General features: G+C 41.7%; 1 pseudogene; it reads left to right on the top strand.

Moving 5' to 3' along the window:
- The first annotated feature begins 5,403 nt into the window (after positions 1 to 5,403).
- Positions 5,404 to 13,845, top strand: part of LOC139704336 (ubiquitin carboxyl-terminal hydrolase 31-like) — an 82,687-nt pseudogene continuing 74,245 nt past the window's right edge.

Genomic DNA, 13,845 nt, shown 5'->3' with positions numbered 1-13,845 from the left:
GCTCTGAAGAAGTCACAAAGGCAAGGCTTCCCAAAAAGCAGCCAAAAGTTCACATGAAGCCAGGCCCATTGGGATCTAAAATGTGAGGTCCATGTGTGTTTTGGCTCTCAACTATGGCTGACAAGGCTTTCACAAAAAATCATATGATTCCCAGTTCTGTGGAGAAAGCCACCCTGGGCCTAAATCTCAGTTTCCAAGGGCACCTCTCATGCTTGGCCTTCCCAAATCCCAACACAATTCATGGCAATACTTCTCTGAGGTCAGTTCCAGAACTCAGTCTCTAATGGGAATCACACCAGACATCAAGCTGAGGTTGGCCCACTCATCTCTTCCAACCACCACAAAAATGATCACAATTCCAACAAAAAACACTCCCAAAAGTCCCTCATCTTCTTCCATATAAACACTCATCATAACATTCTGGCTGGAGGTTTCCATATGGGAAGCAGTCCTCGATGGTGTCCAAAGTAAGCTCCCATGCCCTCATTTGCCTAAAGCCATGGTGGGCTAGACACCCTTCTTGAGAACCATAATAGATAAAATGAGCCTGCAGTTAATACTGCTCTGCTTCTCAAATTAGATGCCTACTGACTGCTGGGGGTAGATTCTTTATGTGTACTGGAGTCATAGAATAAACCAACCACCTCTGTGCTAGCTACTGCAGGGCTTGGAACAAACCGTTTGACCCAAAGGATTCCTATTCTCACTTCAAGGAGGTCAGGAGTCTTACAAGAGGAAGGCAAGAGACTTCTTCCAAAATTACTGCTTTTATTTTGTCATTTTAGTTTTGCATGGACACATGGCATCTTTATTTAGTTTCATGAGGTGCTGAGAATCTAAGCCACAGCCTCACACATGACCAAGAGGCTGATTAAGACATATCCCCTTACAGAACACTTTACCTAAAAGCCACAGATGAGGCCTCTTCATTTCCGATTGAAACTGTTTTCTTGAGGATTCATAAAGGGGTGGCCTGAGACAAAGACCTTCCTGACATTCAGGGGAACAGATCAATAGGTAAGAAAAAAGCCTGGGGACAGACTTTTCCACAAGATGAACACTATGGCACTGACAGCTCCTGATCATGCTACTTGGGTTGCTATGTAGTCAAGCAGGGTTTCTCCACTGAGAGCCTTACCAGTCACAATGATTTCTGAGTTTTCTGAGATGCTTGGAATTCCATTCAGCAATCCAGTGCATGGCTATGTCACAGAGCTTGGAGGTGATACATATCTTGGACACAAACCACAAGCCCCTTCTGAAGAGTGGCCAAAATTCAGAAAGAATACAGAAACTTAGGAACATAGTAGGTGTTGCTTATCTGCAAGGCAAACAGCAATCCATTCATACATTCACCAGGAGGAGTTCTGGGAAGCTTTCATTTAGACAGGCACATCCACTGATGCATTTTTTTTACTGTCTACTACCACACACACAGTGGGATACATTGACATAGAAACACTCACCTTTAACAAAAGGACTCACTAGTAAATTCACTGTTTACTATTGAATACCAAACAAACTGTATTTCCTCTGTATTCTCAGAACATGAGACAAAACCAGAAATTCAAACACACACCCACAAAGACACACATACACCACTCTGGAGTTAGTCTGCATCTATCCAAAGTGTCCTCTGACTAGTGGGAGACAGTATGTTCCCCAAGAGTGGCCTGTCCTGTGTTAGCTCTGGTCTTCTTGGCCAACTCTGTGAAGTTGTCAGGAGCCAGCAATGAGCCAGTACCTTCCTTCTTAGGAAAGGCCCCTCTTCAGAGCTTTCCTGGTATTTGGCCATCCCCACATCAGTAGGTGCCAAGAAAGAATGACTCTGTCCTTGGTAAATCCAAACAAGTGAGCCCACAGGGATGGGACTGGCTCTGGGTGCCTCGCTACATGGATCCCAAGTAGAGAGTTCTATCACCAAGGAAGTGAGGTGAGGTCACTTCCTTCAAGGAAATAAATGAGGTCACTGCCTTGACAACCACTTTGTTTTAACAGTGGTTTTCAAGAGTCCCATGAGATGGAGGCTGCCCCATCCTCCTGTGACATTTTCACAAGTTATAAAAGTATATATACCATTAGCACCTGGGATCAGCTATTCCCACAGGCCTGGTTTGGTCCATATTGCCTTCATTGAGAAGAGAAAGGCTGATTCAGGCACATCCCTTCATCCTGACTGGGTTAATTGCCATGGAAGATGACTTTACACCTCTCAGGTCCTACATAGCTGCCTACATCCTCTCCAGGGATCATTTTTACATCTACCTTTGAGGTTCTCAACAGGTGTAGGATCTTGTACATACCTGTATTGCAAGATCAACTCTGTACTTGCTCTTACATGAAATTAGATTGAGGAAGCAGAGTATGTTTAGGGTTAATATCATGTTCAATTTGGGTTAGGAGTCATTCTGCTGGATGAGAATACTGGTATTGAGAAACTGAGATTTTTATCAGAATGTATAGGTGAAATGTAAGTACAAAAATAGAAAACTAGGTAAGATCTGAAGCACAGAAAGGCATTGGGCCCTTGATTTGGATACATAGTTTTGAATTCACTTCTGCACAGATATATCATATAAATCAATATACAATGGCATAGGATCTGGTAGTTTGGATTATTGAATATAGAAGAGAACATCCATTGAAATAGGGATAGTAGTGTTAGCATTGCAGTGTAGGTTTAGGATGAAGAGTGAGTTTAGCATTTGGAAAAAAATTTCTTTTGCAATAGGGTTTCTGTTAGAGAATGAATGTAAATATCAGCACACCGGAAGAGTCAGCCACAAGAATGGACTTGGGAAACTGTAGGAAAATAGATATCAATCAATATAGACGTTAGGCGATCGGGAAAAGTATAAAGTGAGTGATAGGATTAGGGATATATTCAACAGGGGGGAGGTTGAATATATAATCTTAGGAAGAAACAAATATATAGTCACCATTAGGATTGAAATTTGAAAGCATTAGACAACATAGATATGGATGTTTTTAGTAATCCATGCTGTCATTAAAATTAAATCATTAAATCATTAAAATTCTTTGGTAGAATCATAAGACTGGATTCCCCCTATAGTACATATTCTTCATCTCATTTTTGAATTTCCCTGTGAAATGTTCCAGTGTCCATTCATTGTATTCAAGATAAAACTCAAAGAATTTATCTTGTTCTGAAAAGGTTTTCTGAGCATATTCCTTGACATGAACTGAATCATCCATTACCACTAGTGGACACCAGTGCTGAATTAGATAAGCTGGCTTCACAGGCTCTGACCTGGAGCACCCAGGCCTTAGACAATTTTGTTTGACAGCTGGGCTGGTTTCATCCTTTTTCTTCTATGTCTGCCTCTCAAAATTGACTCTTCATTTGTGACCAAATTCAAAATCCATCTTCTTGAATTGGCTTTGTAAAACTACAGAGGCAAAAGGAGCTTCCCCCTTTCTTCCCTCCTGCTAGCAGATTGCTAGAAACTCTGCTCAACAAATACATCCATTCAAGCCCCAAGTGCTTTGGGGATTTTACCTCTTAAGGCACAGGATGATTGTTGGCTCCTATTAAATGTTCACAAACTATTTGTTGAATGACAGGTTAATATGTTTGAAATTATGTTCTCTTTCCCCAAACTGACACTGCTGACAGGTCCCATCTTCTCACGTAATCACAAAACAGGTCCCCATCAGGGCATAAAGCCTGAAGTCTTTCCTCCCCTACACTGTTGTCATAATGATCTCTCTGAAACAGAAATCTGGATGTGCCATGCCATTTTAAAAATTGCCATCATCCCTCCCTCATTTAAAGGCTGAATTCCATAGGCTTCATGTGACTTCTAAGGTCTCATGATTTTCTATTTTTTTCTGCAGCCAATTATCTGCAACTTGGAATTATGTGCTTCCCATCAACATCAGGGAGTTGCTTCTTACACAAGTGCCCCAAAGTCCTGCATCATTCAAAAGTTTCATTATTTAATAAAATTTCTTCCCTGTGAATAAATCTAAACTGTATAGATGTCATGGCATTCTGGAACAGTAGATTCACCTTGGAGGAACACATTTCACTCCACATGCCTCTGCCCAGAAGCTCTGTTATTAGTTCATAGCAGACATTTTCTTAAATCTACAGAAGAACATGTGATAGTGGATTGGTGAATTTCTTCCTTTTATTTTATTACATTCAAATCCTGTTTCAAAGTTTGAGATTTGGAAACATTACCCCAGACATTTGCCTGAGCCCTAGTAGCACTATTTAATAAAGATTTTAGTTATGTTTTTATAGTGTACAGGAAATTTGTAGAGTCGTGATTATGATTCATATGCCCCACCAAAATTCATGTTGAAATTTAATTCCCATTGTGGGTTATTAAAAAGATAGAAATTTAATCCTTGTATGGGATTCGGGAGGTAATTAAGATTAAATGAGGTAATAGGAGTAGAATTGTAACAAATGGGACTCTGCTTTTAACAAAAAAGAGGCAGAGAAACCTGAAATGGTACATTCTGCCTCATCCTGTGATGCCCTACACCACTTTTAGAATCTACAAAAAGGCTCCAACAAAACGAATAACTTTTCCATTTGATTCCCAAAACCATGAGCTGGGAAAAAAAAAAAAAAAAACTTTACTCTTTTTATAAATTACTTTGTCTGTGGTATTCAGTAATAGCAACAGAAAATGGACTAAGATAATTATGCACACTAAAATTATAGAAAAAAAAAATCAACAAATGCATTCACAGACGTTTGAAGATAAACTTTGAAAAAGGAAAGGAGAAATTTCTCTGAATCAGCTAAAGTGGTAACATGAAATTGTAGAAACTGTTAACAAGGTTAAAGTTAATAATCTTTTACATTTAGGAAATTTTTCACCTTTCAGTTTCTATACATAAAGTAATAATTTATTAATACCTCTTAAACTTTGTTACTTTAAGTCTGCATGTCTGGATTTATAGAAAATAAAATGGCATTGTGTTTATATTTTCCTAGTACTTCTTGCCGTGACGTTGTTCCCTACTGCCTGGGGTTCATCTCAAACATCCCACTATGCCACATGTCATCCACATTTCCTGTGATTCCTCTGTCACTCAGCAGGTTTTCTCCTCCATGCTGGGTCCGTTATTTGTTCTTGTGTAATGTGTCCCCATGCATAGCTTTGCCATTAGATTCACACCCACCCTACAGTGAGGATCATTTACTCCTTCTTGCTCTCTCCATGGTGAATGCAGTGTGTGGACATATGGATTCAGATAACACTGTTCCATAATGGAGGTCGCATGATACAAGTGTGTTAGTCAGATTTTCCTAACTGTGGAAAACCCTGAAATAGCGTTGCTTGCTGGCTTGGGGCCACTGGGGTGTGTGGGGCGCAGAGCCTCAGAGCCAATGAGGGCAGAGGGCGAGATGCGCTGGAGGCCATGGCGGGTCCAGGCGGGGAGGTGGGCGTGGTGAGGAGTGTCAGTGGCTGCCACCATGTCCAAGGTATGTGTGCTCCGGAGGGCCGGTGGTGGCAGGAGGGAATGAGAAGTGCTCCCTCAGCAAGGGGTGTTCTGGAGTGGCCGGCGGTCGCGCCCTCCTCGCCCTCTTTGGCACGTTTGGTGGGCAGCTTCCAAGCTGTGTCCTCAAGATGCTGTCCATGCTCTGGCACCTTTGCTCCCAGGGCAAAGCCCGGACCACAGCGGCCTTCACAGCTGCTTCCAGCCAGGGCCCACAACTCGCCCGCCAGCCCGCCTGCACCAGGAGCCAGTGCCCGGAGTGAGGGGGCCACAACCACACAACGCCTGATCTGAACGCTGTGCTGCAACGCCTCAGCAGCACCGAGCTCTTCCCAACCACCTGGGCTAGGCCAGTACCGGGCGGTGCAGACTGAGCCCTACCGGACGTGCGCAAAGGGGCCATGGCGAGGTCACGGAGCAGCTGGCGCACCGGGTACACCCCTAGACTACACCCCGCAGCACAGCCGTGATGTCAAGAGTACTAGGTCAGGGCTGGGGATGTGGCTCAAGTGGTACCGCGCTCGCCTGGCATGCGTGCGGCCTGGGTTCGATCCTCAGCACCACATACAAACAAAGATGTTTGTCCGCCGAAAACTAAAAAAAAAAAATAAATATTAAAAAGTTCTCTCTCTCTCTCTCTTTTAAAAAAAAAAAAGAGTACTAGGTCAAAGAACGCACTGCAGGATTGGGAAATCCGAGCATGATGCCCAGGAGTCTCTGCTGTGGCTTTTGTACCTAGTTCATGAAGAACTTTATCCTTCTGTAAATCAGAGTGGCCATCCTCCTCTGAAGCCTCCATCAGAGACTGATGTCATACTCTAGGGACCATCTTTTCCTGAGTGTAGCACTTTTGTACAAGAACTTTTTCAAGCCCAGTGCAGATCTTCTTTGACATGTACTCATTGTCAGAAACAGAGCAACACTTTAGATCTTTTCCTCTGCATTTCTTTGCCAATTTCTCTAACCCACATAAGACCTCTCCATTTCACTGTAGTGTATCAAGGGAAATGTCCTCATTACATGAGGATTGCTGTGGCTGTGCCTCTGTTTGGGACTGTTGCCAGACTTCAGGAAGCAATATCTATGAAAACAAAGATCCCCACTGATCAGATTGTGTTGACAATCTATGATGGATTCCACCTTTCCTTTTGTGTTACAGATGACATGGAGACAGGCCATGAAAGTGAAGGCATTTTTGCTTTGAGACTCCAGAAATATTTTGACCTGAAGGAATTCTCAAATAGGAATTCACTTAAACAACAATCTCAACCACTTGAAGTTTGGCTTGGATCATCAGACTGTCTTCCTGCACATAAACAGCAGCAAAGCAGGGGAAATTGGACCTGCCCACCACCAGAGCAGGCAGTGACAAGATTGTCCTGCTGGTGTGTAACTGAGCCTGCATTGGGCAGCACAGGAAGACTGTCTTTTATGCTGCATTTAGAGAAGATGATAGCATGGGACCTTCTGCAGAAGAAAATTTTGGAGAAGATGAAGTATTTCCTGTTTGCACTCAAGTGTGTCCATTCAGTTTGCATGTGGTCAGTTTTGTGGGAATTACATACTTGCTGCCCCAGGAGGAACAGCCCCTGTGCCACCCAACAGTAGAAAGAGCATTAAAACCTTGTGGACCAGGTGTCACTGCTCATGTGAAGTTAGTGGTAGGATGGGACAAGGAGACAAAAATTTCTTATTTGTACACACTGAAGATGAGTATATCCCAGATGCAGAAAGTGTCTGCCTGCAGAGGGAGCGGCATCAAACCTCAAACCTGCACTTTATCCCAGTGTTTCCAACTGTAAGCCAAAGAGGAATGACTGGCCCCAGATGATGCCTGGTGTTGCCCACACTGCAAGCAGCTGCAGAAGGGGAGCATCACATGGAGCCTGTGCACTCTGCCTGATGTGCTATACACCTCAAGAGCTTTCGAAAGGAAGGAGACAGAAATGTGAAACTTCAGAACATGGTCAAGTTCCCCTTGACTGGCCTGGACATGACTCTTCATGTGGTCAAGAGAAGCCAGAGCAGCTGGAGTTTGCTATCCCATTGGTCCCCATGGAGGCAGCCCTATGGACTCAGGAGGGACCCTGAGGACAACATCTATGACCTGTATGCTGTGTGCAATCACCATGGCACCATGCAAGGGGGGCACTACCCAGCATACTGGAAGAACTCCATGGATGGCCTCTGATATTGACAGTGGCTTCAATGACAGTGATGTGCAGCAGCTCTTGGAGAACAAGGTGTGCACGCAGACAGCCTATATAATCTTCTACCAAAGCAGACAGCCATCCCATTATGGTTGGCTAACAGCTCAGTAGCCGGCTCCACAAGTTCTTCCCTGTGCAAGCACTGGGTGAGCCAGCTTCCAGGGAGCAAGCAAGCAGGTGTGACTTCAGCGGCCTCCTCCAGAGGCACCTCCCTGCCTCGCTCTTCAAGTCCATGGAAATGACCGGGGAAAGGAGTGAACATGATGGTGGCTTTTCAAGTGAGCCATTTTTGAGGAGTGTCCAGTGGCAAAGCTTATCCTCCAGATCATCTGTGACCAGCCCCTTGGCTGTTAATGAAAATTGTGTGACACCTTCTTGGTACCTGTCTGTGAAGCTGCAGATGTGCTCCAATTCTCCTTCCCACTTCTCAGGTTGAAGCCAGATTTAAAGATAGGTAGTTAGTGTAGTTAGGTAAATCGGGTCTAATATTGAGTAAAATTGAAAATGAAGGCCAAGTAGAGAATGGAGCCACAGAAAGCAGAGCAGCACTTGGGAAATTGAAATGTTAATGTTCCCAAGGCCCAGATCCCATCCCAAGGAAATGTTAATGAAGCAGCTCCAAGCAAACAGGGAGATGCTAATCCAAAAGTCCTTCCTGGCCAGATTACTCCTTTGGCCCACCTGCTCCCCACCCTTTGGGCCTTCCCACCTACAATCCATCACTGAAAGGTAATAGAACAAAGGACAGGAATGCTGACAGAAATGCGGGAAAGCTGAATGAAGACCTTAGTTATAAAAGAGGGAAGACCTCCCCTCTTCCATGGATTCCACCTCTTGGGTCTCCTTCTTCCTCTGGGAGAAGTCTTTTCTGCTGTCCTTATTTAAGCTTCTACTTTCCACTCTAAACTTGCCTCAGCGTGCTTCTCTGGTGTTATACTTCAGCATTGGGGAAGCAAGGACTCATCACCAGTAAACAGCGGTAACAAGGGGACTCTCCAATTCATAGCTCTGCCTCCACCTTAGAGAAGATCCGGGAGGCAGTGGATGACAAGGTCTCCATCTCTTGCCTTGGCAGCTTGAGGAACCTTTCCAGCAGTTATCAGGAAACAAGTGATAGTCGCAGTTGACAAGAGCACAAGGCTGTGAGCTGAGTCCACCTGGCTGTCAAGGAGGGCGTGTTTAGAGATGAGTCAGATACCCAAAAATTGAACTCCAGTGTTCAATTTTAGATACACAGAGCAAAAACTTAGCCCAAGGGGATCACTTACCACCTGTCTCCAATGCATTTGATAACAATAACCAGATTGCTTACATGGATCATAGTGATCTCATGGACTGCTCTCCAGTCAAAGAAGTGAAACCCCCAGGCCACCCAGGCTTACTCAAAAATAGAACCAGAGAGCACAACCAAGAGGTCTCCCAGCTCCAAAGGCATTTCTGAGCCAGGTCAAAGCTTGCAAAGGGGAGAGCATCTTTGGCAAGCCAAGAATCATCTCTTTCAAGTACATCCCCTTTTTCTCCTGTTCCTTCCAAAGTTTCTCTAAAGCCTTCTTGCTCTTGAAGCAAAGCAGGTTCTTCCAGGGCCCATGGAAGGCATTCATGCCCTGCTTCTACCCAGCCTAAAAAGAAGTTATCCCCCCAGTCCCATGATTCCTCATCATCTCCCTCACCACAGAAGCAGAAGTCAGCTTCTGCCCTCGATTACACTGTCTCCTCTACATCTGCCAAAAAAGCCTCATGCTCTGCCAGCAGGGGCCCCTTCCCTTCTGGGAAGAACAGGACTTCAGAGTGAACCGTGAGTAGGGAGGGCTCCAGACAAAGCCTGGGTTCCCACAGAGCCAGTGTCACCTCCATCTCCAAACCCAGCTCCTCTTGGGTGAGCCAGGCCAGAGCCGGGGAGGGCAGAGGTGAAGGCAAACATGTACAGAGCTCCTCTGTGGCCACCCTGCACCCTGCCCCCCCAGCCCAAGTGTGCAGTCTGGTCTGAATAGGGACAGCGAGTCTGAGGATAGGGGGCTGTCCTCCTTCAAGTCAGCCTTGAGATACAGGAGACTAGGCGGTCGATGGACCTTGGCAAGACAACCTTGCTGTCTAAAAAGACACGTGGGAGCCCTGTCAAGTCGGACAGTAAGAGTGCCAGGGATGACAATGCTGAAAAAGGCCACCAGCCTCCGGGCCCCCAGCAGCCAAATGCACATGCAGTTGGAAAGGAGCAGCTTGTCTCCAAGGACCCTGCCCCCACTGAACATTCTCTGCTCTCTGCTCACAAGGCCATGTCTTCCCAGCTATATTCCGGACTTTCCCATCTCCCAGCAGCAAGCAGCCTGATGAGGAAGCCTCCAAAAAGTTTCCTTCTAGCACGCAGACCTCTGCATGGACTTCTCAGAAACCTCAAGGTCGTTTCTGCAGCCTAAGTGTTCTGTCTGTAAAGATGTTTATTTATTTAGCAGCCCTCCTCTCCCACCAAAGCCCTCTATGCATTTGTTTTGTTACTTTTTGGTTATGTGCCTGATTGCGTGTGCATGCATGTGTGCGTGCGTGAGTGTATGTTTGTATACAAGAAGAAGTAAGTTGTAAATTGTTAAAAGAGTCACCTTATCCTGCCATTGAACCAAGTAACAGCCATAGACAAAACATTGATACCAGGCTAACTGGAGTCATTATAGACAATGCCTGGACAGTCCCTTTACCAATTGTATATATTTCTTTCTAAAGAACTCTAATGGCTCTCACTGGACACTAGGGTCTTGAAACCTGTGAACCAGTTAAGCTATCATTAGTGTTTGGAAGGGTGGATTATTTGACTTGGGTTTCATCTGAGCAGCATTTGTCCACACTGTGGATTGTCGAGTAGCACCAGGAGCACTAAAAACTGGGACAATAACATATTAAACAAACCGAGGGAAAAACTGTTGCTTTCAGCACTTGCACTCCGTTTACCAGTCTTTGTAAAGGGAAATATTTTATCACTAATGTTTCTCAGGTATTTACACTCAGCTAGTCCAGGATGGATGTGTATCAGTAAATGGATTAAAGAGAAAAAAACCTGAAATAAATCAATTTAGAGGAGAAAATTTTCAATGTGGTTCATGGTTTCAAAGTTGACAGACCATGGTCAGTTGGTGCTGTGGCTTTTGGGTCTATGATGAAGCACAGAACGTCATGATATGGAAGACATCAGGAAGCAAAGCTGTTCATGGCAGCTGGGGAAGCAGAGAGAGGAAGAGGAGCCGTCAGGCTCCTAATATTTCCTTTAAGGGCGTGCTCCAAATAACCTGACTTTCTCCCACTAGGCCCCACCTCCTAAAGGTTCCACCATATCCCAATAGCACCACTGGCTGGAGACCTGTGGACATTCAAGATCCAAAATATAGTAACGGGTATTTTGTACTTAAATATTTGCTAACTCTAGAGGTGGAGATCATGGAGAAGAGGAACTGGTACCCTAGGTCTATAACGAAAAGCTTTGTACATAACTATGCCCAATGTATGTCAAAAAAGTGCAATTTGCCTTATGCAAAAAAGACCTCTTCATTTATGTCATACTTCTTTTAACTCCCAGGTTACATATCTTTGGGCTAACGTATTCAACCAGAAGAAAGTGGATTTTTTTTTATGCTAGATTAGTTAAGAACTGATATAATTAGAATGTAAAGATATTTTTATTTGGGGTTCAGTTGTTTCAAGTTAGATGGCTTGCCCAGGAAAACAATGCAGGAGATTTTGTCCTCCACTTCACCCCAATTGTATGGAAAAAAAATATTATTTTTTAAATTAAAAGTTGAACCCACAGGCAATCTACAGCAGGTATTGAAAAGTCATGATGAGACACCAAATTGCAGTTGTTTTTTTGTGGTTTTTTGTATCATTGATTACTGTGGAATTTGATTTGAATGTTTGAAATATAAAAACAATATTTAAAAATAAACATAAAATATTCTTTTGTATTTTAAGGTAATTTGAAGGCTCATAGCCTGAGGTCATAATACACAGTATAATTACCTCATATTTTTTAGCAGAATATATGGAGGATGAACCAGAAGATTTCTGAAATTGTGTATTTTTGTGGCTGGAAAGTCTTGAAAGGTACATCATTGTTATTAATGGAAAAGACTGACTAAAAACAGCAATGTTCTGTAAGTTGTATGTAAGTGAACAAATCCTTTATTAACCAAAAATGCCCTGTGAAACCAGGGATGGCTGAAATACATTATACCGAGACTCTGGAAATCTCAGTTCTATTTTTTACCTTTAACTAGTAACTTTTTCTAGCTCAATAAATCTCTCTCTATTTTTTTCTTGCTTTTCAAACCAGAGGAGCAATACTTCTTTTTTTTTAACTTTCTGGATTGTTCTTCAATTTGACTGAAATAAAACATGCAGAAATCTTTCGGAATGTATTGCAAAGCATACAAATGGAAGTGAATAATCTTTGATAACTTTGACACTCTATTTCTTTCAAATGCTGTTCTAGCTCAAAGCGGGTAATTTATCTTTCTTCAATTACCTTTGGTTATATGTCCATTATCTCCCTACCATTCGGAAGCCACACTTCATCCATTATTGGTCTCTTGTTTAAGTCTTTAAAAGTTTTTATTTGTATATTGTTGTGTGTTGATCCAATTAATTTTTATTCTCATTTAGTGTAGTTTCATGTATAATTAAACTGTTATAAATGTGTCCATATTGGAGAGTGTACAATGTCCCCAGACCTTGTTCTTAGCCATATATTATTGTAAACTCAGTTCTTCATGAATTATATGTAATATTAATAAAATTGTGAATGATATTCAATATGATTTTTGTATGGATTCCATGTATAAGAATCCCTATTGTAGCTGGTAAGACAACATTTAATCATAAGAAACTTAATCTTTACATACAACCTTATCAGTTTACCTCTTATTAATTGGTCCACAGAAAATAAGACTATGAAACATAGCTCACTAATTATTTTGTCATAAGTATAAGACCTCACTCAACCTTGACTCCAGATCCATTTCTCAGATTCCTGCCCTGAAATAACACTACCTATAAAATAACAGTGATGTCAGAAATTTACTAATGTACATGAAAACACTGATCATTGATCTCATTCAGAGAAAAATGAAATGTCTCCAATGAGGCTGATGTCTAGAAGGCTATTATGCACACACAAGAAAGATAAAGCTCTTCTCTCATGCAAGAGCTAACTTTAAGTTTGTGGAAATTCAGTCTATTCAAATCACTAGGAAATGTTAAAATGTTAAAAAATTAAAATGTTAAAATTTGTAATTCAAGATATGAAAATCTGGGGCTTATTTTCTTTATCTATGTCTTTCTTATAACTCATAATTTCACCATAAATACATACAGAAAAAAAATATAATGATCTGGCTTATGCAAATTATATTCCACTTTAAGTTTTATTAAAATGTGTAAAATAATTAAGAGATGCTACAGTATTATTTACTCAGTAGTATGTTTTACTGTTACATAAAACATTTAGTCAAGTGGAACAATGTGATGTCTGTTATTTAACAACAGGATGAAATACATGAGTGTTAACATATAAACAAATATTCAGTTATAAGGACATATTGAATACATAACATAAATATAGGTAAAAACAATGCACTATAAATTGGGAATGATGGTCCATGCTTGTAATCCAAGCAAATTGAGAAACTGAGGAGTTTCAGAACTTTAAATTCAGCCTCAGCAACTTAGTGTGGTTTCAAGCAACTTAGCAAGACAGTCTCAAAATTTGAAAAAGTGGGGAGAGGGCTTAAGAATGTGGCTCAGTGTTTAAAAATCCCTAAATATAAACTGAAATACAAAAAAAAATACAGTTTAAAATGTTACAATTCAGTGTTAAACATCAAAAAAATAGATTTCATATAATTCTTTTCTCCAGTATTCAAAAATGAAAATCATAATTTTTTGATTTAGAAAACAAAAATTATATGCTTTCAAAGATGAGATTTCTGCACTATGCATATATGATATTTATGACTGATATTTCTACCAAATAACTTGATAATGCTTAAAAAATTTAAGCAAAAGTTAAAGACAACTACTTATTTTCTATATTTAAATGAGTAATGTCTTTTACTGACCCTCATATACATCAAGGTGTAATGTAAAATAATGACTTTACTATACTCTCACATTT

This window comes from Marmota flaviventris, unplaced genomic scaffold (genome assembly GCF_047511675.1).
Source record: "Marmota flaviventris isolate mMarFla1 unplaced genomic scaffold, mMarFla1.hap1 Scaffold_54, whole genome shotgun sequence".
Taxonomy (NCBI): Eukaryota; Metazoa; Chordata; class Mammalia; order Rodentia; family Sciuridae; genus Marmota; species Marmota flaviventris.
The sequence above is the reverse complement of the archived record's forward strand: the minus strand, read 5'-3'. Positions and strand labels throughout refer to the sequence as shown.